Source organism: Amia ocellicauda, chromosome 16 (genome assembly GCF_036373705.1).
Source record: "Amia ocellicauda isolate fAmiCal2 chromosome 16, fAmiCal2.hap1, whole genome shotgun sequence".
NCBI classification, from domain to species: domain Eukaryota; kingdom Metazoa; phylum Chordata; class Actinopteri; order Amiiformes; family Amiidae; genus Amia; species Amia ocellicauda.
In genome coordinates, this window is record NC_089865.1 from 28511895 (window position 1) to 28532033 (window position 20139).

The following is a 20139-nucleotide window of genomic DNA, read 5'->3' on the forward strand; positions in this document are numbered from 1 at the left end:
CAAAAAGCTCCAGACCGACATAACCCTTGTCCATATGAAAGAGAAGTAGAAGTATCTATGTTACTAAAGAATCGGGAGGGCTTTAATAGAACTCTTTTGGAGCTTCACTCGCGTAGGGAAAAATAGCTATTCTACTAAATAAATCGGGAGGACTTAAATACAACTCTTTTGGAGCTTCACTAGCTTAGGAAAAAATATCTATGTTTTCTAAAAAATCTGAAGGTTATACATAGTGCTCTTTTGGAGCTTCACACGTATAGAAAAAATAGCTATTTTACTAAAGAATCAGTCTGGCTTAAAAACAAATCTTCTGCAGGGTTAGAAAAACAGTTGAAGAACCCCACCACCCTGCACATTCCCACGGAATTCATCAATATGGTAATTATTCTGTGACGTGGTACAAGCACCCCCCACCCCCTAGGAAGGACCCCCACCCCCTAGGAAGCCCCCCCCCAAGTTCAACTCAAGTTCAGGTCAAAGGTCAAATCCCCCGCAGCCCCCCTTTCGAAAAAGTGCATTATATTACTACTCATGTTCTCCGGTGTCCAGCTCTGTTTTGGTTTTCAGTGCCTTTCTGCGCGCCGCTCTCGGCCAGGGTATTTTCATTAGCGAGTTAACATTGTCATATCTTACTGGAAACGTTGCCGTGGCAAGGGGGACTGAAATTTGTCATTATTGCAGAAATAACATAAATAACATACTCGCGCATAACTATTTCTGTGAAACTCACGGCCATCCCCTCACCTCTATTTTGGAAATGTCAAACCACAATCTCCCTATATTTATATTATATTTTGAGGAACAGCTCAGAGTCCCACGTCATCTACTGCTAGGCAAACCGTGCAGATATGTCAACCGAAACTGTCGAGTGTGTTAGGGGTTACAATATTGGACACATTCCATGTCTGCCTAGCAACTCAATCTGTAATATGTCCTAATATGACTTCTGACATGTATTAAACTGTGTGCTATGGCAGAAATAAACTGAAGACAAACGATCTGGCATTGTGTCGGTGACTTTTTTCTTCCCGAGCTCATCTCCTGCGGAGGATCCACCATCCTGCACTGATGGCGCTGGGTTATCCTAGTCCAGGGGTTATCCTAGTCCAGGGAACCTGAAGGGTTTACTTCTGGTGAAGTGGTTGTACCTTAACAATTTGGGGGCTCGTCCGGGATACATTTGGTGAGTATTCTCTTTTCACCTTTGTGCTGTACCCTAAGAAATGCTCGCTACTTGTATCCAAAACATGATGGACTAGAGGGCTGTTCCAGTTAGGCAGTAGACTCTAAATGCCCTAGTGCTGTAACTAAGAGCTGCTGACTAACTGATGTATATTGGACTAGAGGGCTGTTACAATTAGGTAATAGATGAGTAAGTAGACTCTGTGCTTTAGTGCTGTAACTGAGAGCAACTGAATACATGAACTAGAGGGCTATTCGGAGCATGGAGTACCAACATATGGTAGTGTAATATTGCGCTGTGCTGATGTGTGGCATCTGAAGCAGGAAATCTATGTGTTTGTAAGTATGTCACTCTTCTTGTTTTTCTTTATGTGTCGAGACTGTTATGATTGGAAGTGAATAAGCAGTACCTGAGTATCGGTGGGAATGATTAATGGTACTACGAGATAGGATTTTTGCACGTGTAATAAAGACAAAAGCCTGACTTATGGCTAAAGAAAATAAGATGGGGTACCAACACACCCCTATGTAACTGGTGATACTGTTTTGTTCAAATCTTTGAATCCTAGGAATTCCACATTCCCTACCACCCACAGTCTTCTGGGGTGGTGGAACGAGTGAACCAAACTGTTAAAAAGAAAATTGACTAAAGCAATATCTGGAACTCAAATTTAGGACTGGGATGTGATGTTGCCACTGGTGTTGGCTGGAATACGCCTGACTCCCAGTAAGACTACTGGGATATTGGCCTATGAGGCTGTGTTTGGGATTCCCTTTCCCACACCTTGGGTTAGGATGCAGGGGAGACCACCTACGCTCTCCTCTGATTTATCAGTGCTCCGGGCAGAATATGCACTTTTGCTGGCAGAAAAGCTGGCCCAGATCCACAATGAATGACTCTCTTCCTAAAAATGATGGGGTGCTGGAGTTGAATATGAATGTGAATAAGAAATGAAAAACTAAAGCTAGCTAACTTATCCATTCATTAGAAAAAAGAAAACTGCAAGATACAATCTGGTCAAATGTCCCAAAGACAAATGGAAAAAAAAAATATAATAATAATGGTCTCTGTTGGAGTACCAGGATTGGTGGAATCAAGGAAACATAAGATAAAACTGAAAAAGTTTCCATAAGTCTTTGTCAGAATAATACGAATTTTGAGATGACCTTGATCACAATGGATCAAGTAAAACTGAGGTAGTGAAATAATCAAGTGAGATTATTTGACATTTAATCTAAATAATAAGAAACTTCATGAATAAATAAATACCATCATAAATAAGTTGTAAGGGCTGTTTGAGACACTGCAGGGTCATTACCACATGCCACAGATTGGATATCTGAATTATCTTATATTTATATTTATAATTAAAAATGTAACAACAGATTTATACCGAATTATGAGGCTCTGACCACAAGGATGTTTGACTCTATACAGAGTGCCTCAGGCATCAGAAATAAGAATGAAAGAATATGATTGTATTATAAGAAAAATGTAATACAAAATGTACAATGAATAAACAAAATGTCAATAATAGTAATAAATAAATAGTCATGGTGTCCTCACAAGAAGAACCAGAATTTGTTTGTTAAACATCATGTTATGGACAAGCTCTGTAATGTCAAATTAAAGGAAATGAAAGGCTAGAAGGGAGCCTGGTGCAGCCCCGACAGCTTGTGAAAGCAGGTGAATGTAAACAAAATGTAAAAAAAAATGTTTAGTTATTGTTATAGCATATAATACCTGATATACAAGTTAAAGTAGAATATGGGTTTAGGATGCGGGTAAAAGGGTAAGAAGTACCACAGAAGTATAAGATTACACATTTAGTGAGCTCAAGTAATATAAAATATTTTTAAAGGAGACAAGTAAGAATGGAAAGGAAGTGAAACAATTATAGATTAGATTAGGTTTTAGAAAACTAGAAACAAAAGTAAGGCAAACCGTGCAGATATGTCAACCGAAACTGTCGAGTGTGTTAGGGGTTATAATATTGGACACATTCCATGTCTGCCTAGCAACTAAATCTGTAATATGTCCTGCTCCGAAACGGACTTCTGACGTATAAAACTGTGTGCTGTGGCAGAAATAAACTGAGCTCGTCTCCTGCGGAGGATCCACCATCCTGCACTGACGGCGCTGGGTTATCCTAGTCCAGGGAACCTGAAGGGCTTACTTCTGGTGAAGTGGTTGTACCTTAACAGTTTCCCAGTCTGCCTCAAGCAGGTACGCCCTTGCCATGGAGGACTTGTAACGTCGCTCCTTCGGTTGGCTTGTTGGCGTAGTGGTATGTTGTCGTTTGTTGATCTCTCCCTCAGAGGGAGGTAGAACAGCTATGTGCGGTGCCAGAGCTGCTGATAGCATGATCTCCGGTGTCCCGCTCTGTTTTGGTTTTCGGTGCCTCGCTGTGCGCCGCTCTCGGCCAGGGTATTCTCAACTCTTGAGAGATCGAGATGATTTTCAACTCCTGAGAGGTCTGGACAGGCTCCACATGGCTCGATGGTCTAGGGGTATGAATCTCGCTTTGGGTGCGAGAGGTCCCGGGTTCAACTCCCGGATGAGCCCGTTTGGCCTGCCCCTTCTCTGTTTTGCGGTCCCTGGACAGTTCGCTCTCTGTGGGAGCCTGGGTCCTCTGCGTAAATGCAGTGCTTTTGACCTCAGATGCTGTTGCCAGTGTTTTCTTCTCTTTGAAACAAATGCGTATTATACAAGGGTTTTGTTGTTGTTGTTGTTGTTGTTGAGGAGGAGGAGCACATGTAGTGTGTTGTGGAGGAGAGGGAAGAAATTTGGTTTTCCGGCTTGTTATGGAGACCTTTGCTGAACGTGTACACCTGAGCTGCACCAAAGGAGAGGCATTCTTTTGAGTTGTTTGCGGTCCTGCTGGACCATGCTCTCCGTGCTGTCTCACTGGGGGAGTGGTTACTGTTCTAGATAGACACGTCAGCACCACAGTCCATGGTATTTGCCAAAGAGCGTAGGTTTCCCGATCTGCCTCAAGCAGGTACGCCCTTGCCAAGGAGAAGTTGTGAAGCGGCTCGTTGGCGTAGGGGTATGATTCTCGCTTAGGGTGCGAGAGGTCCCAGGTTCAACTCCTGGATGAGCCCCAGGGTGCAAAGCTGTGTGGTGTTGGAGTCTTCTGGGGGTTGTTTCCCTCTCTCCCTCAGAGGGACTTAGAACAGCTAAGTGCGGTGATGGAGCTGCTGATAGCATGTTCTCCGGTGTCCCGCTCTGTTTTGGTTTTCGGTGCCTCGCTGCGTGCCGCTCTCGTCCAGGGTATTCTCAACTCTTTTGAGTTGTTTGCGATCCTGCCGGACCATGCTCTCCCTGCTGTCTCACACGGGGAGGAGTTACTGCTCTGGAAAGACACGTCAGCGCCACAGTCCATGGTATTAGTCAAAGAGCGTAGGTTTCCCGGTCTGCCTCAAGCAGGTACGCCCTTGCCAAGGAGAGGTTGTGAAGCCGCTCCTTCAGTTGGCTTGTTGTTCTCTCCCTCAGAGGGAGGTAGAACAGATATGTGCGGTGCCAGAGCTGCTTATAGCATGTTCTCCGGTGTCCCGCTCTGTTTTTGGTGCCATCGCTGCGAGTCCAATCTTGCTGCTTCTTGAATTCCTCAGCAAACACAGATGAAACGTTCAAACAATCTTTTCATTTTCATTCGATTCACTTTGCATTTTACAAAAGAGGCAAAATGTGGAAGTAACTGAACCAGCTTCAACCGGACATTGGGTCATGCGTGGGTTTAAAGTTACGACATGAAAATCAATGAAACGGACTTCCCAGTGCTTTGAGAGTGTAGAAATGACAGTTTGAGTATTTTTTTGGCAAGAGATACAAGGTTTGGGAGCAGCCTCTCGCCGGTGGGGATGTAGTTCAGTGGTAGAGTGCATGTATGAGGTACCCGCGTTCAATCCTTGGCATCTCCAGGCCGTCTTTTAAGTTAGGAAGTAGTGAAGAAATCGGTAGCCTGGGATTAATCACTCGTTCTCGTTTAGGGCTTGTACGCACTCTGTGCCGTTATTCTCAGAGACATGTGTATGCATGCAAAGTGAAAAGTGAAAGAAACAACGAGATGGCAAGCACCCACAGCTGGTCCAATTGGAGTGCCCTCGAAAGGCTAGAGCATTTTGTTTTTGGCAACGTGAACCTCTCGAGCTTCATGTTGACGCACATACAATCTAAAACCCACGTCTTGTCCACGTCTGTAGGTGAAGTCATAGACAGACAATTGTCAAAGCTAGGGAATTATTGGGCACTGATGCCAGGTGTGATACCTATGAGGTACACGGACTAACAGCGAGCTATAGGCTCTGCTATGCTGAGTGATGCTTCGTGGATAGAGTGACTATCTCGCTAGTAGTAGTAGGGGTAATTGAAAGCATTCCAATTGGAGTGCCCTCGAAAGACTAGAGCGTTTTGTTTACGGCACCGTGAACCTCTCGAGCTTCATGTTGACGCACATACGATCTAAAACCCACGTCTCGTCCACGTCTGTAGGTGAAGTCATAGACAGACAGTTGTCAAAGCTAGGGAATTATTGGGCACTGATGCCAGGTGTGATACCTATGAGGTACACGGACTAACAGCGAACTATAGGCTCTGCTATGCTGAGTGTTGCTTCGTGGATAGAGCGACTATCTCGTTAGTAGTAGTAGCGGTTAATGAAAGCATTCCAATTGGAGTGCCCTCGAAAGGCTAGAGCGTTTTGTTTACGGCACCGTGAACCTCTCGAGTTTCATGTTGACGCACATACGATCTAAAACCTAAAACCCACTTTTTGTCCACGTCTGTAGGTGCAGTCATAGACAGACAGTTGTCAAAGCTAGGGAATTATTGGGCACTGATGCCAGGTGTGATACCTATGAGGTACACGGACTAACAGCGAGCTATAGGCTTTGCTATGCTGAGTGTTGCTTCGTGGATAGAGCAACTATCTTGCTAGTAGTAGTAATCAAAGCATTCCACTGGCTAACCTTACAGAACACACACAAACTTTGGACATCAACATACTTTGAACACCACTGTTTCATGGGCCATTCTTTTGGCATTAGACCTCGTGGCGCAACGGTAGTGCATCTGACTCCAGATCAGAATGGTGCGTGTTCGCCCAACACTAGAGTTGCAATAAAAAGTCCACAAGCGGCAATGTGAATTCACAAAGCACCTAAATGTCACTGATTTTGCCAGACTCACACTTCTCATTAGGAACAAAGGGATCTACGTTGCCATGCACTTTGAACTATTGCTGCCACCTGTCCGCTGTGAATGTGCAACTAAAGGTATCCGTTTTGCGTTGGCCGGGAATCGAACCCGGGTCAACTGCTTGGAAGGCAGCTATGCTTGCCACTATACCACCAACGCTACCGTTGATTGATCAACCAAAGTCAAACTCCACATAAATGTGATGCCTGCATTCCGTGCCGGATGACATCATATTTCCATTTGGCCAGGCATAGATGTTTGCGAAAGCAACCGTTGGATGCACTATCCTGTTCATGACTGCGGAGGGAGCTTCTCCATGCAACATAGCAGCTTTTGCATTTCACAATACCATTACCTTTCCTGGCGTAGCATTACATGGAATTGAATACCAGGCAGAAAAGCTAACTGCTCTAGGTGAGGCTTGAACTCACAACCTCGGCATGACACGGGCTGCGTACTGCTCTATAAGTACCGTGCGCTAACCCATTGCCCAACTAGAGCCAGAAAATTCGTGCAAGAAAGGATGTATAGCCGCATCCCACTGAGTCAGAAGAAAGCCCAGGGAAGTTGGTAGATTGACATGCGTCTATGTTTACCATTTCGAATGCCAGTGTTCCTAGTGTTCCACATTAGCCCAATTTGTGAAGGAAAGATATGTGGACAAGATTGACTTTCCTGAGAAACTGTGTGCTAGAAAATGGATGAAAGTTAATGGGATGAACAGTCACAGAAATTCACAAGTCAGCTCCTCACCTTGACACGAAGCCATACATACTCTGTTCAAAATGCAGGCCATCTTTCCATACTCAATTTATGAGTAAGGTAAGGATCTAACCACCCAATTCAAGTACCAGTGTGGGGAAACAAGAGGGGAAGCGCAGCATGTCAGGTGCACCAGCCGGGAATCGAGCACGAGTCACAAGATTGGGAATCTTGTATGATAACACTACACCACTGGCACTGCTGCAAAGTAGTGCTTTTCAGGCTTTCCACTGATTCCAAAACTCAAATTCAGATCCAAAAATCTCCATGGCTGCGAGTCCAATCTTGCTGCTTCTTGAATTCCTCAGCAACACAGATGAAACGTTCAAACAATCTTTTCATTTTCATTCGATTCACTTTGCATTTTACAAAAGAAGCAAAACGTGGAAGTAACTGAACCAGCTTCATCCGGACATTGGGTCATGCGTGGGTTTAAAGTTACGACATGAAAATCAATGAAACGGACTTCCCAGTGCTTTGAGAGTGTAGAAGTGACAGTTTGAGTGTTTTTTTTGTAAAGAGATACAAGGTTTGAGAGCAGACTCTCGCCGGTGGGGATGTAGCTCAGTGGTAGAGTGCATGTATGAGGTCCCCGCGTTCAATCCTTGGCATGCATGCAAAGTGAAAAGTGAAAGAAACGACGAGATGGCAAGCACCCACAGCTGGTCCAATTGGAGTGCCCTCGAAAGGCTAGAGCCTTTTGTTTACGGCACTGTGAACCTCTCGAGCTTCATGTTGACGCACATACGATCTAAAACCCACGTCTTGTCCACGTCTGTAGGTGAAGTCATAGACAGACAGTTATCAAAGCTAGGGAATTATTGGCCACTGATGCCAGGTGTGATACCTATGAGGTACACAGGCTAACAGCGAGCTATAGGCTCTGCTATGCTGAGTGTTGCTTCGTGGATAGAGTGTGGGGAAAAAAGTGAGAGGAAACGCAGCATGTCAGGTGCACCAGCCGGGAATCGAACCCGAGTCACAAGAATGGGAATCTTGTATGATACCACTACACCACTGGCACTGCTGCAAAGTAGTGCTTTTCAGGTTTTCCACTGGAGTGACAGTGATTCCAAAACCTCCATCTCCATCGCTGCGAGTCCAATCTTGCTGCTTCTTGAATTCCTCAGCAACACAGTTGAAACGTTCAAACAATCTATTCATTTTCATTCGATTCACTTTGCATTTTACAAAAGAAGCAAAACGTGGAAGTAACTGAACCAGCTTCACCCGAACATTGGGTCATGCGTGGGTTTAAAGTTACGACATGAAAATCAATGAAACGGACTTCCAAGTGCTTTGAGAGTGTAGAAATGACAGTTTGAGCCCCAGGGTGCGAAGCTGTGTGGTGTCGTGGCTGGCAACAGGAGTCTTCTTGGGGTTGTTTCCCTCTGTCCCTCAGAGGGAGGTAGAACAGCTATGTGCGGTGCCAGAGCTGCTGATAGCATGTTCTCCGGTGTCCCGCTCTTTTTGGTTTTCGGTGCCTGGCTGCGCGCCGCTCTCGGCCAGGGTATTCTCAACTCTTTTGAGTTGTTTGCGGTCCTGCCGGACCATGCTCTCCCTGCTGTCTCACTCGGGGAGGGGTTACCGTTGTAGTGTTATGTTGGGTGTATTTTGATAAGAGCATTTGGGCTCTGAGCTGAAGCATTGATCTAAAGAAGACCTCTCCCCCCCAAAGTTATCAGATTTCCTTAGCTCATCAGCTTGGAACTGGTATGCGTCAAAGTGACAGTTTTGGGGAGGATGGCCCCGAGAAGAGGCCAAATAGTTTGGAATCCTGCTATGAGATGTCTGGAGAAAGGGGCCTGTAGGTGATAAAAACTCTTTGAAGTGGACGAGAGCCGAAATCCCGACATAGAGCTACGAACCCGGGCCAACCGGCATTTCCAAAAGATGGCATGGATTGACATCAGTCATAAATCAAGCCCCCCTTCAATAGGACACTGGGGGCTGAAACCGAAATCCTATCTCAAAAACTCAAGAACCAATCACCTATTGATCTGACAGACTATAAAGATCAGTGCACGGCCACTCTCTCTCTCTCTCTCACCTGAACCAGAAACTCGCTGCCACAGCTCAACCTGTAGCTCTGTTGCCCGAACCGGAACCAGAAACCAACCAAGTCTTTGCCGGCAACAGAAGAGTTAAACTGGGAGAAGGAGATTGAGCCGTACGAAGAATTCTTTTAAAGGACTTTATCAAATAAAGAACTTTACAGACTGCGCATGCCCGCCTGTGCCCACCTGATCAGAGGAGTTTTACAGCTGGACAATTTACTAAGTCGACTGTATACGAAAGTGTCAGTCATTTAAATAGGTATTGAGTCTTAAGAAACTTGACCCTTGGAACAAACAGGGACCTGCTTTCCTCAAAGACTTTGTCTTCAAGTAACTACAGTGGAAACCCTGCTTTCAAAGAAGATTTTGTGCACAAACTTGGAGCCTTCAAACCAGTGGAAAATCTGTTTGGAAAAGACTCTACATTCGCGAAACCCCAACTTCCAGGTGCATCGACTGAGTGGAAGTTCTTGGACAAAGCCGAACCGGACTGCCTTTGTTCCAACCACACGGACCTCGTGCCGTGTGCTGTTATCTGAGCCCGAAGCCAGAGAGGCCTCTCTGCAACGAAGTTCAGATAAGTTTAAGAGTTTGGAGTTTGTGATTCATGACATTTGAGAAATCAGTTAGAAATGTTAATCTGTGATTCATAACTCTAGAATGTGTAATACCATTTAGTTTTTTTAAATATAAATGTGTGTTGCATTAAACTGTTTTGTTGATAATTTTAGAAATAAAATCTGTCAACGCCGAGAAATATCTTCTCATTCCTGTTTAACTGTTTAGTCTGAAATTGACACAAGTTAAAAGACATTAGATTATGGGTGACCCTGCCTATCCCTAATCATTGAATAATAATCAGTTAAGGGAAATTGTGGTAACAAGTAATGATAGGGTCTTTCTCTGCACCTAAACGTAAATGAGACTGATATATATATAACGAGATGTTACCTGACATAAATACTGACCTGCGTAGTTATTTAATGTCTGACTAACAATACTAATGAGAGACTCACCTTCGTCTTACTAACCGGTATTGTAGTCAATGTGTTTATAACCTTTTTTGTTGAACGATTTGTGTGTTATCATATGCGACCCCATGGTCTTTGATTTGGTCACGGAAGTGATTTGTCTTTGATTTGTTGATCTAGAGTTGAATTTTAATTAGTTTTTCCATTTTGTATAAATAGTGTAGTGCTACATTTAGTTTTTGTTTTTGGAATTGGTGTCTGCGTCCAATTATTACAGAAATTGAGTTCAACAAGATTCCAGGATTCGTGATAAGGTGATACTATAAATTCACTTCTTTAATTGAAATTTATAAGTGTACCTTACGCTACATAGGTATTTAACATAGTTATTATTAGGACACAATGTTTGAACAAACCAGGACACAGTTTTATCATTTTTTCCTAAATCAGGGCCATACAGCGTCATAACATTTGTGCAGGGGAGACCTTTAGCTCTATGATTTAAGAAAAACACACAGTGTTGACCGCAGGTTGTAGTCTGTAGACTTTGCACTCTCCGACAGTTATAAACCGGTTCTTTACAATTGTTTATTAAAAAGTTGTTGATCGTAGCTGGAAAATGAATAAAATCTGGAGGGTTTCCGTTAGAATCAAAAAAGTCGCCGCGATGATCTTCCGTCAGATAAATAGTCAGCCAGTGCTCTCCAGATATGGTTTCAGGGTGAGTGTTAATTATAAACAAGGCTGGTAAGTTATTTAGCTTCAATTCAGGTAACTGATCGCAGGCATAGACTCCGTGAAACAGCTTCTTAGTGTAGGGGTTACAGTTCATGAGAGCCGTGAGCTCTCTGGTGTTCATGGTTAATTATAATCATAGAGCACATTCCTTCTCTGATTCACTTCTATAAAATTGTCAAACACAGCGTACACAACCATATTTACAGTACCGGCTAGGGGTTGCTTAAAACATATTTCCAGTCTCATGTTTCCTGTTTTCACCTGGGAGAAATGTTGCTCGCACTCTTCATCGGGGGTTAGGTTGAAGGCGTACAAAGTGTAGCCGTTGATGTATTCAGCGCGGTTTATCAGCAGAGGCTGGTCCTTCGGATGTCTCCCTGTAGCGAGAACTAGACTGTAATATTCACGGACCGCGCAACCATTTTCAAAATCGGGTTGGAAAGGTTTCGCGGGGACCTGCGTGCCATCAACATACAAAGCTATAAATTCTGCATTATAATGTTTAAAATTAAATGGATTCTTTGTATATTAAACTGTAAATGCGTCATTATCCACCAGCCCGATAATTACATGTTTTGGGAGCTTTCCGAGGAAGAGGTTTTCCTGATTCATAACGCGAGTTCCTGCCGCGATGCTTGCTGTAGAAAATGTTGCTCTTTTTTTTAGACCCGCGTTGGTGCCACCTGGATCCTTGACATCCATGCCGTCCGGTGTGTCTTTGGCAAACAGCCCGGGGCTGAACTGTTTGATTAGAGTCTCCTCGCTATAATTAAGTATACACTCCATCAGTGCTCAATAGGGGTATATATTACTGCTTTGACTTATCAGTCTATCCCCCAGGGTTACTTCCACTTGCAAGAAGATGGTGGCCACTGGGTTGTTGATAACCCCCACTTTGGCCTCCCTCTCGATAGCCTATCCTTTTTCAGTCACAATTTTACAAGTGAGTAAAATAAGGGTATTATTCAAATCTAAATAATCTTCACCATTACCGGTTATGAAAAATTCCAGAGGGGCGGATTCTGAAATGGCTGAAAGAGGCGAAATCTCCACATAGATGCTTTTATCGATACTTGTTTGTGTGAAAAGGACCGTAAACAGATTCTGATTTCACACATTCTTCCGACATGATTAAAATTTACATCCCGAACAGGTTCTTGACTTTCTTTTAGGTTTTCTTTTAACGGTCTTCTTCTTCTTCTTCTTTTTTGGCTGCCTACTCTTACGAGTTCTACTACGGTCTGTCGCTGAATAAGTAAGTCTCTGTCTTTTGTTAGCTACTACTCTCCGCCCTCCGGGTGGGCGTCGTCTTTTACGAGAGCCTCTGGCCAGGACCATTAGACCCGAACCCTCCTGATTATCGTTGTTGTTGGATCTTGCCATAGCGCTGCTGATCACATCGCTTACGATGTGTTTGGCGGCTGATTTAAGATGCGGTTTCGCTATATCAAAACCTCTCCTGAGAAGAGGCATAGCCATCCTGAAAAGTCCTCGAAAGAGTCCACCTATTCCGCTCCCATACATCACATTAGCCCCAGCGAACCCTGGCAAACCGTTACCGGCCTGCATTTTGTAATAGTTGACATAGTCTTTAGGATTGACATAACCCCTCATGATAGTCATTTTAGCCATGTACACAATGTTTCACAGGTCGAAAATGTAGTTTGCTTATAACCTTACCAAAACGGAAGGGTATGTCAATATTCTGATCCGATTTCACTTCAATCGTAATATTGTCAAAATGAGTCTTGGAGACAGGTACGTAGTATGGCTTGTCATAAGTAATTGTGACCACATCGTTGTTTTTACCCTTAATATGTACATTTCTTAAAAGGGGGACGTAACTATCCCCCACCCTCTGGTGTGAAATTATGTCCGTGTAGATATAAAGGGTGTAAACTGCTGCGCGGATATCCACGGGGTATGGAGCTATTCTATCCTTAAATTCATCCTCCTTGTTGGTGTAAAACCCTAAAATCTGGCTTAGGTTACCGCTGGTTTTAATTCTTATCGTAGATGCGGACTCCATGTAAACTTTATTTTTAATCGAACTGTAATGTATTCTGACAGGTTGTTTCCCTCCAGAGATCTGTTTGTTCATCTCTTCTAATACTTTTTCAATATTTTCATAATAACCGTCTTGTAATGTGAAAGACCACTGTTTTTTTTAATTCCGACGTCCAAAATTGAAAAGACCGAGTCTTCATCGCGTACTACAGCCCAAGTGTGGGGGTACTGTATTTCCGACAACCCCACCTCCCAGGCCCCCCACAGTTCTATAGGTTTTACAAATTTGACCGTAAAACTAGTAATGGTGTTGTTAGGATAAATGTCGAGGGACGCGTTACTAGGCAGCATCACATAGAATCCTCCCTCTTCCATCTTCATGACCCATAATGAAAGATCCTCCATGAGCTTTCACTTGTATACCGGCCGTATATCCCACACCGCACTAGCCAAAACCCAGCTATTGAACTTTTCAGGCCACCCCGCCCATTTTACCAACACATATTTTTTCCTGTTTTCAGTTTTTTTCCCTAAAATCTTTTCTATATGCTATCATTCCCCACTACAATATTTTGTAACTCCTCCTCATAAAAAGTACCTTCTATAGACTCCCCGTCGTAGTCTTTTAACCTGTACACCGGCGGGGTTCGAGCCACACGTTCGGTAATGGTGAAATATTCATCCGAAAAAGTTTGCTCATAACCTTTTACAAATGATCTCCGTAGCTTTGAAACTCTTACAACATCTCCTATTTTGAACTTGTAAACCTGTTTCTTTGAGGCTTTAAATGGACCATAGACATTTTTAAAGACCTTAAAAGAATTACTGTTATCCACCTCTACAGGTTTTATTTTAATATTTCTATGATAACTGTCGTTGTAAGCATTCACAAACTCTTGAACTCTATCGAGATACGTTTGAGTATTGTTAGCTGTGAAGTATCTCCACATTTTTGTCTTTATAGTTCTTTATACTTCTGTTAAATCTCTCCACAATCGAGGCCTTAAGCTCGTTTCCTGTGGTGAAATGATGTATTTTGTGTCTTTTCAAAAGATTCTGGAGTTCTCTATTGAGAAACTCTTTACCTTTATCAGACTGTAGTTTTTTAGGACAGCGCCCCTGCAAGAGTATATCTTTCAAGGCCTGCGTAACAACAACGCCGGTTTTCCAATATATAGGAATAATATAATAATATATCTATACACGTCAACATGAATGTGTACCCTTTATTATGTTTTGATAAATTTGACATATCTACTAGATGCACCTGCCATTGTGAATCTATGTCTGAAACATACACACGATTTCTTTTAAAGTTAATTCTAGCCGGTTTATGTACGGTGTAAGCATCTTGCGCAGACAACCACTCGGCCACACTTATCTTATCTGCCTTAATACCCTGCTCTGACAGCCCTCTCCGGAATCCCTTCCGACCCCCCAAACTCCCTACTTTGGCGGGGTTGTAGTGCAAATCCTTCATCCTAGGAGCTTGTCGAGACATTCTGTAAAAGCACACTAAAGTATTTAGAAAATGGCTCTTTTATTCATTTTCAGAGTACAACCCCATTTTTAAGCAATTGAGAAAAGTATAACACATACAGCAATTTTCCCCATTATTTAAAGAATAAGACATCAACTGATTGGTTACTTGCTCTATATCCACTACTACACTGGCTTTTATTTTATAAGTACACACATCGATTACATACATGTATAAAACAATAATATGTGCTATTTTAAAAATAAACAACCATTCATTAAACATGACTTGTAAAAGATTATATAAATGTTGATGAAATGGTCTAACATCGTTCCTTGCAACAGCTATAATAGCCACCCAGTTTTCATACCCCTCAGTCTTTTTCACATCATCCATTAAATGCTCCAGGTTTGAAAGTTGAGCATCGTCGACAGTCAAAGCTGTAGAGAAAAAGTGCTCGTCGGCCACTTTCTTTTCCAATACTTTGTACTATAGGGCCCTCAGATTTGTCGCGGTTTGTTGGCGACAAATCTGGTTACAGAATCAATCCAGAACATTCCCCATCTTCAGGTGCTTTCAGTTGCTTTCAGCCTCTGAGTCGGTTTCGAACAGATCAAATTCCTTCTCCTTGTACTCTGCTTTACTTTCTTCACGGAAGAAATATTCCTTCAGCTTGACGGAGGTTTTTCTGCTGCTCTCATCCAACTCGTCGAACAGCTGGTAGAGTTTCTCTCTGATGTACGGCTCCTTTTTCAGCTCCAACAAAATTTCATCTATAATTTTCTGGACCTGCACGGGACAGACATGCAGATGATGATAAGATAATGCTTTGACTAGTGCTTGTTTTAACCAAGGTTTGTTCAGTTTCTTGTAAATATCCTTGAAATAGAGATATAAATAACATGTTTCTGGTTCAAACAGACAGCTGTGTCTCATCTGGCTAGGATGATTCACTTCACACCCCAGGCAGACTTCTTTCAGGGCTCGATCGATGAGAGCATTCAGTATATACACCAGGGCGTTCTTAATAATTCTACTTACTTCAGCGTGGACCTCTAGTCTAAAACCGTCACCTTCGTCACGCCCCCCAGCAGGTTTAATGATCGTTGGTTTGCTCAGCGCTGGTTGAGGTGTTTCTAGAGCCATAGTACAGGTCTCCTGAGACGCCGCCACAAAAGCAGCGATGTTCGGGGTCTCTTGAGCCAGGGAGTCGGTGGTGTTAGTCGTTTCTTCCATTGAACAGCGGGCTGTTTCGTCTTGAGGTAGTGGCGGGTAGCCGCGGTAAGAGCGCTCAGGCTGGTATAAAATGTCCGGATTGTAGGACCAAGGGAGGTCCTCGTTCGTAAGAGGGCTGTAGAATCTCGTAACAGACCTGCTCTTTTAATGTAAACCAAGAGCAAGGGGGGTGGCTACTTTTTTACAATATTTTTACTACATCATGTATTACATCACAGTTAGACGGTTGGGGGCATGGGGACAATGTCAACAAAGTCATTGTCGATGTCTTTGGCAGCATGCAACCAACTCCCGCCAAATTTTTTTCCCGTCCTCGCTGTTGAAATAAAGTCTCTTTTTAACAGAGTCAAACTCTACATATTTCCTCAAGACCTCAAAACCCTCATTAAATTATTTTATGACCGTTTTCATTTTCGACCAATCCTGGGTGTAGAAATCAATTTCAGCAACATATTAATTTTCATCCTCAGGATCCATAAAAATAGGTTCTGCATCGTAAAAAAAAAGCTAATTTGTTTGGCATAGCTTGTTTTCCTAAACACTATTCTGTTGTACCCTGTCATAGTTATAGTCATTACAGTTCTACTATGATTCACAGATAGAGCGCTTTCCCAGTCGTGACTTTCAAACATCAGAGGCAGCGGTGCAGTTTCACGATCTCTATTCCACTGTTTCAACGCCTCTAACGCTTTATCCACATCCCCTTGCCTTGTCCAGTCCTTTACATGCATCCAATCCTTGTAAGCGTACTCAATTCTGGTTAAACAAGGCGTAGACATCTCCTCACCAGCTCTTAACTCAAAAAGCTCCAGACCGACATATCCCTTGTTCATTTTAAAACAGTATCCACGCGTTGTCTCATCATCCTCCAGAACCCAGATTCGGTCGAGTCTCACATCCTAACGTGAAGGAACCCTAGCCCGGGTTTTCCTCTCGGGTGTTTTCTCGTGGATACAGTCGGACATGCTGAAGACCCAGAATCACTTCACACGTGTAAAGAGAAAAATATCTATTTTACTAAAGAATCAGTCTGGCTTAAATACAAATCTTTTGGAGGACTTGAAAAAACAGTTGAAGACCCCCCCCCCACCCACTTGTACATTCCTCTGGTGTCCTGTTAGCTCCGCCCCCACATATTAAAATTCTTCAAACCAGACTCTAACGTGATAGACTATTCCTTCAGTGCCCTGTCAACTCCACCCCCAAATATACTAATTCTTCACCAATCCGAGGTTACTAAAGACGTAGACATATCCTCGCCACCCCCACTTGCTCAAAAAGCTCCAGACCGACATAACCCTTGTCCATATGAAAGAGAAGTAGAAGTATCTATGTTTCTAAAGAATCGGGAGGGCTTTAAAATAACTCCTTTGGAGCTTCACTCGCGTAGGGAAAAATAGCTATTATACTAAATAATTCGGGAGGACTTAAATACAACTCTTTTGGAGCTTCACTACCTTAGGGAAAAATATCTATGTTTTCTAAAAAATCTGAAGGGTATACATAGTGCTCTTTTGGAGCTTCACACGTATAGAGAAAAATAGCTATTTTACTAAAGAATCAGTCTGGCTTAAAAACAAATCTTGTGCAGGGTTAGAAAAACAGTTGAAGAACCCCACCACCCTGCACATTCCCACGGAATCCATCAATATGGTAATTATTCTGTGACGTGGTACAAGCACCCCCCACCCCCTAGGAAGGGCCCCTCCCCCAAGTTCATCTCAAGTTCAGGTCAAAGGTCAAATCCCCCGCAGCCCCCCTTCGAAAAAGTGCCTAATATTACTACTCATGTTCTCCGGTGTCCAGCTCTGTTTTGGTTTTCTCGGGCAGGGTATTTTCAACTCCTGAGAGGTCAGGACAGGCTCCCCAAGGCTCGTTGGTCTAGGGGTATGATTCTCTCTTTGGGTGCTCTCTGTGGGAGCCTGGGTCCTCTGCGTAAATTGAGGGCTTTTGACCTCAGATGCTGTTGCCAGTGTTTTCTTCTCTTTGAAACAAATGCGTATTATACAAGGTTTTTGTTGTTGTTGTTGTTGTTGTTGTTGTTGAGGAGGAGGAGCACATGTAGTGTGTTGTGGAGGATAGGGAAGAAATGTGGTTTTCCGGCTTGTTATGGAGACCTTTGCTGAACGTGTACACCTGAGCTGCACCAAAGGAGAGACATTCTTTTGAGTTGTTTGCGGTCCTGCTAGACCATGCTCTCCGTGCTGTCTCACTGGGGGAGCGGTTACCGTTCTGGATATACACGTCAGCACCACAGTCCATGGTACTTGTCAAAGAGCGTAGGTTTCCCGGTCTGCCTCAAGCAGGTACGCCCTTGCCAAGGAGAAGTTGTGAAGCTGCTCCTTCAGTTGGCTTGTTGGCGTACGGGTATGATTGTCACTTGTTGTTCTCTCCCTCAGAGGGAGGTAGAACAGCTATGTGCGGTGCCAGAGCTGCTGATAGCATGTTCTCCGGTGTCCCGCTCTGTTTTGGTTTTCGGTGCCATCACTGCGAGTCCAATCTTGCTGCTTCGTATCAGTGTGGGGAAACAAGAGAGGAAGCGCAGCATGTCAGGTGCACCAGCCGGGAATCGAGCACGAGTCACAAGATTGGGAATCTTGTATGATAACACTACACCACTGGCACTGCTGCAAAGTAGTGCTTTTCAGGCTTTCCACTGATTCCAAAACTCAAATTCAGATCCAAAAATCTCCATGGCTGCGAGTCCAATCTTGCTGCTTCTTGAATTCCTCAGCAACACAGATGAAACGTTCAAACAATCTTTTCATTTTCATTCGATTCACTTTGCATTTTACAAAAGAAGCAAAACGTGGAAGTAACTGAACCAGCTTCATCCGGACATTGGGTCATGCGTGGGTTTAAAGTTACGACATGAAAATCAATGAAACGGACTTCCCAGTGCTTTGAGAGTGTAGAAGTGACAGTTTGAGTGTTTTTTTTGTAAAGAGATACAAGGTTTGAGAGCAGACTCTCGCCGGTGGGGATGTAGCTCAGTGGTAGAGTGCATGTATGAGGTCCCCGCGTTCAATCCTTGGCATGCATGCAAAGTGAAAAGTGAAAGAAACGACGAGATGGCAAGCACCCACAGCTGGTCCAATTGGAGTGCCCTCGAAAGGCTAGAGCCTTTTGTTTACGGCACTGTGAACCTCTCGAGCTTCATGTTGACGCACATACGATCTAAAACCCACGTCTTGTCCACGTCTGTAGGTGAAGTCATAGACAGACAGTTATCAAAGCTAGGGAATTATTGGCCACTGATGCCAGGTGTGATACCTATGAGGTACACAGGCTAACAGCGAGCTATAGGCTCTGCTATGCTGAGTGTTGCTTCGTGGATAGAGTGTGGGGAAAAAAGTGAGAGGAAACGCAGCATGTCAGGTGCACCAGCCGGGAATCGAACCCGAGTCACAAGAATGGGAATCTTGTATGATACCACTACACCACTGGCACTGCTGCGAAGTAGTGCTCTTCAGCCTTTCCACTGGAGTGACAGTGATTCCAAAACCTGTCTCCATCGCTGCGAGTCCAATCTTGCTGCTTCTTGAATTCCTCAGCAACACAGTTGAAACGTTCAAACAATCTATTCATTTTCATTCGATTCACTTTGCATTTTACAAAAGAAGCAAAACGTGGAAGTAACTGAACCAGCTTCACCCGAACATTGGGTCATGCGTGGGTTTAAAGTTACAACATGAAAATCAATGAAACGGACTTCCAAGTGCTTTGAGAGTGTAGAAATGACAGTTTGAGCCCCAGGGTGCGAAGCTGTGTGGTGTCGTGGCTGGCAACAGGAGTCTTCTTGGGGTTGTTTCCCTCTGTCCCTCAGAGGGAGGTAGAACAGCTATGTGCGGTGCCAGAGCTGCTGATAGCATGTTCTCCGGTGTCCCGCTCTTTTTGGTTTTCGGTGCCTGGCTGCGCGCCGCTCTCGGCCAGGGTATTCTCAACTCTTTTGAGTTGTTTGCGGTCCTGCCGGACCATGCTCTCCCTGCTGTCTCACTCGGGGAGGGGTTACCGTTGTAGTGTTATGTTGGGTGTATTTTGATAAGAGCATTTGGGCTCTGAGCTGAAGCATTGATCTAAAGAAGACCTCTCCCCCCCAAAGTTATCAGATTTCCTTAGCTCATCAGCTTGGAACTGGTATGCGTCAAAGTGACAGTTTTGGGGAGGATGGCCCCGAGAAGAGGCCAAATAGTTTGGAATCCTGCTATGAGATGTCTGGAGAAAGGGGCCTGTAGGTGATAAAAACTCTTTGAAGTGGACGAGAGCCGAAATCCCGACATAGAGCTACGAACCCGGGCCAACCGGCATTTCCAAAAGATGGCATGGATTGACATCAGTCATAAATCAAGCCCCCCTTCAATAGGACACTGGGGGCTGAAACCGAAATCCTATCTCAAAAACTCAAGAACCAATCACCTATTGATCTGACAGACTATAAAGATCAGTGCACGGCCACTCTCTCTCTCTCTCTCACCTGAACCAGAAACTCGCTGCCACAGCTCAACC

The 20139-nt window shown here is 43.9% G+C and overlaps 3 non-coding genes across 3 annotated transcripts; all 3 read right to left on the bottom strand.

Annotated features, from left to right (window-relative positions):
• Positions 1-6469: 6469 nt before the first annotated feature.
• trnag-ucc (transfer RNA glycine (anticodon UCC)) lies at positions 6470-6541 on the bottom strand. The gene has a single exon. It is a non-coding gene; the product is annotated as a tRNA-Gly (tRNA).
• A 1556-nt stretch (positions 6542-8097) lies between these two features.
• trnag-ccc (transfer RNA glycine (anticodon CCC)) lies at positions 8098-8168 on the bottom strand. The gene has a single exon. It is a non-coding gene; the product is annotated as a tRNA-Gly (tRNA).
• A 10844-nt stretch (positions 8169-19012) lies between these two features.
• Positions 19013-19083, bottom strand: trnag-ccc (transfer RNA glycine (anticodon CCC)). The gene has a single exon. It is a non-coding gene; the product is annotated as a tRNA-Gly (tRNA).
• Positions 19084-20139: the final 1056 nt, after the last annotated feature.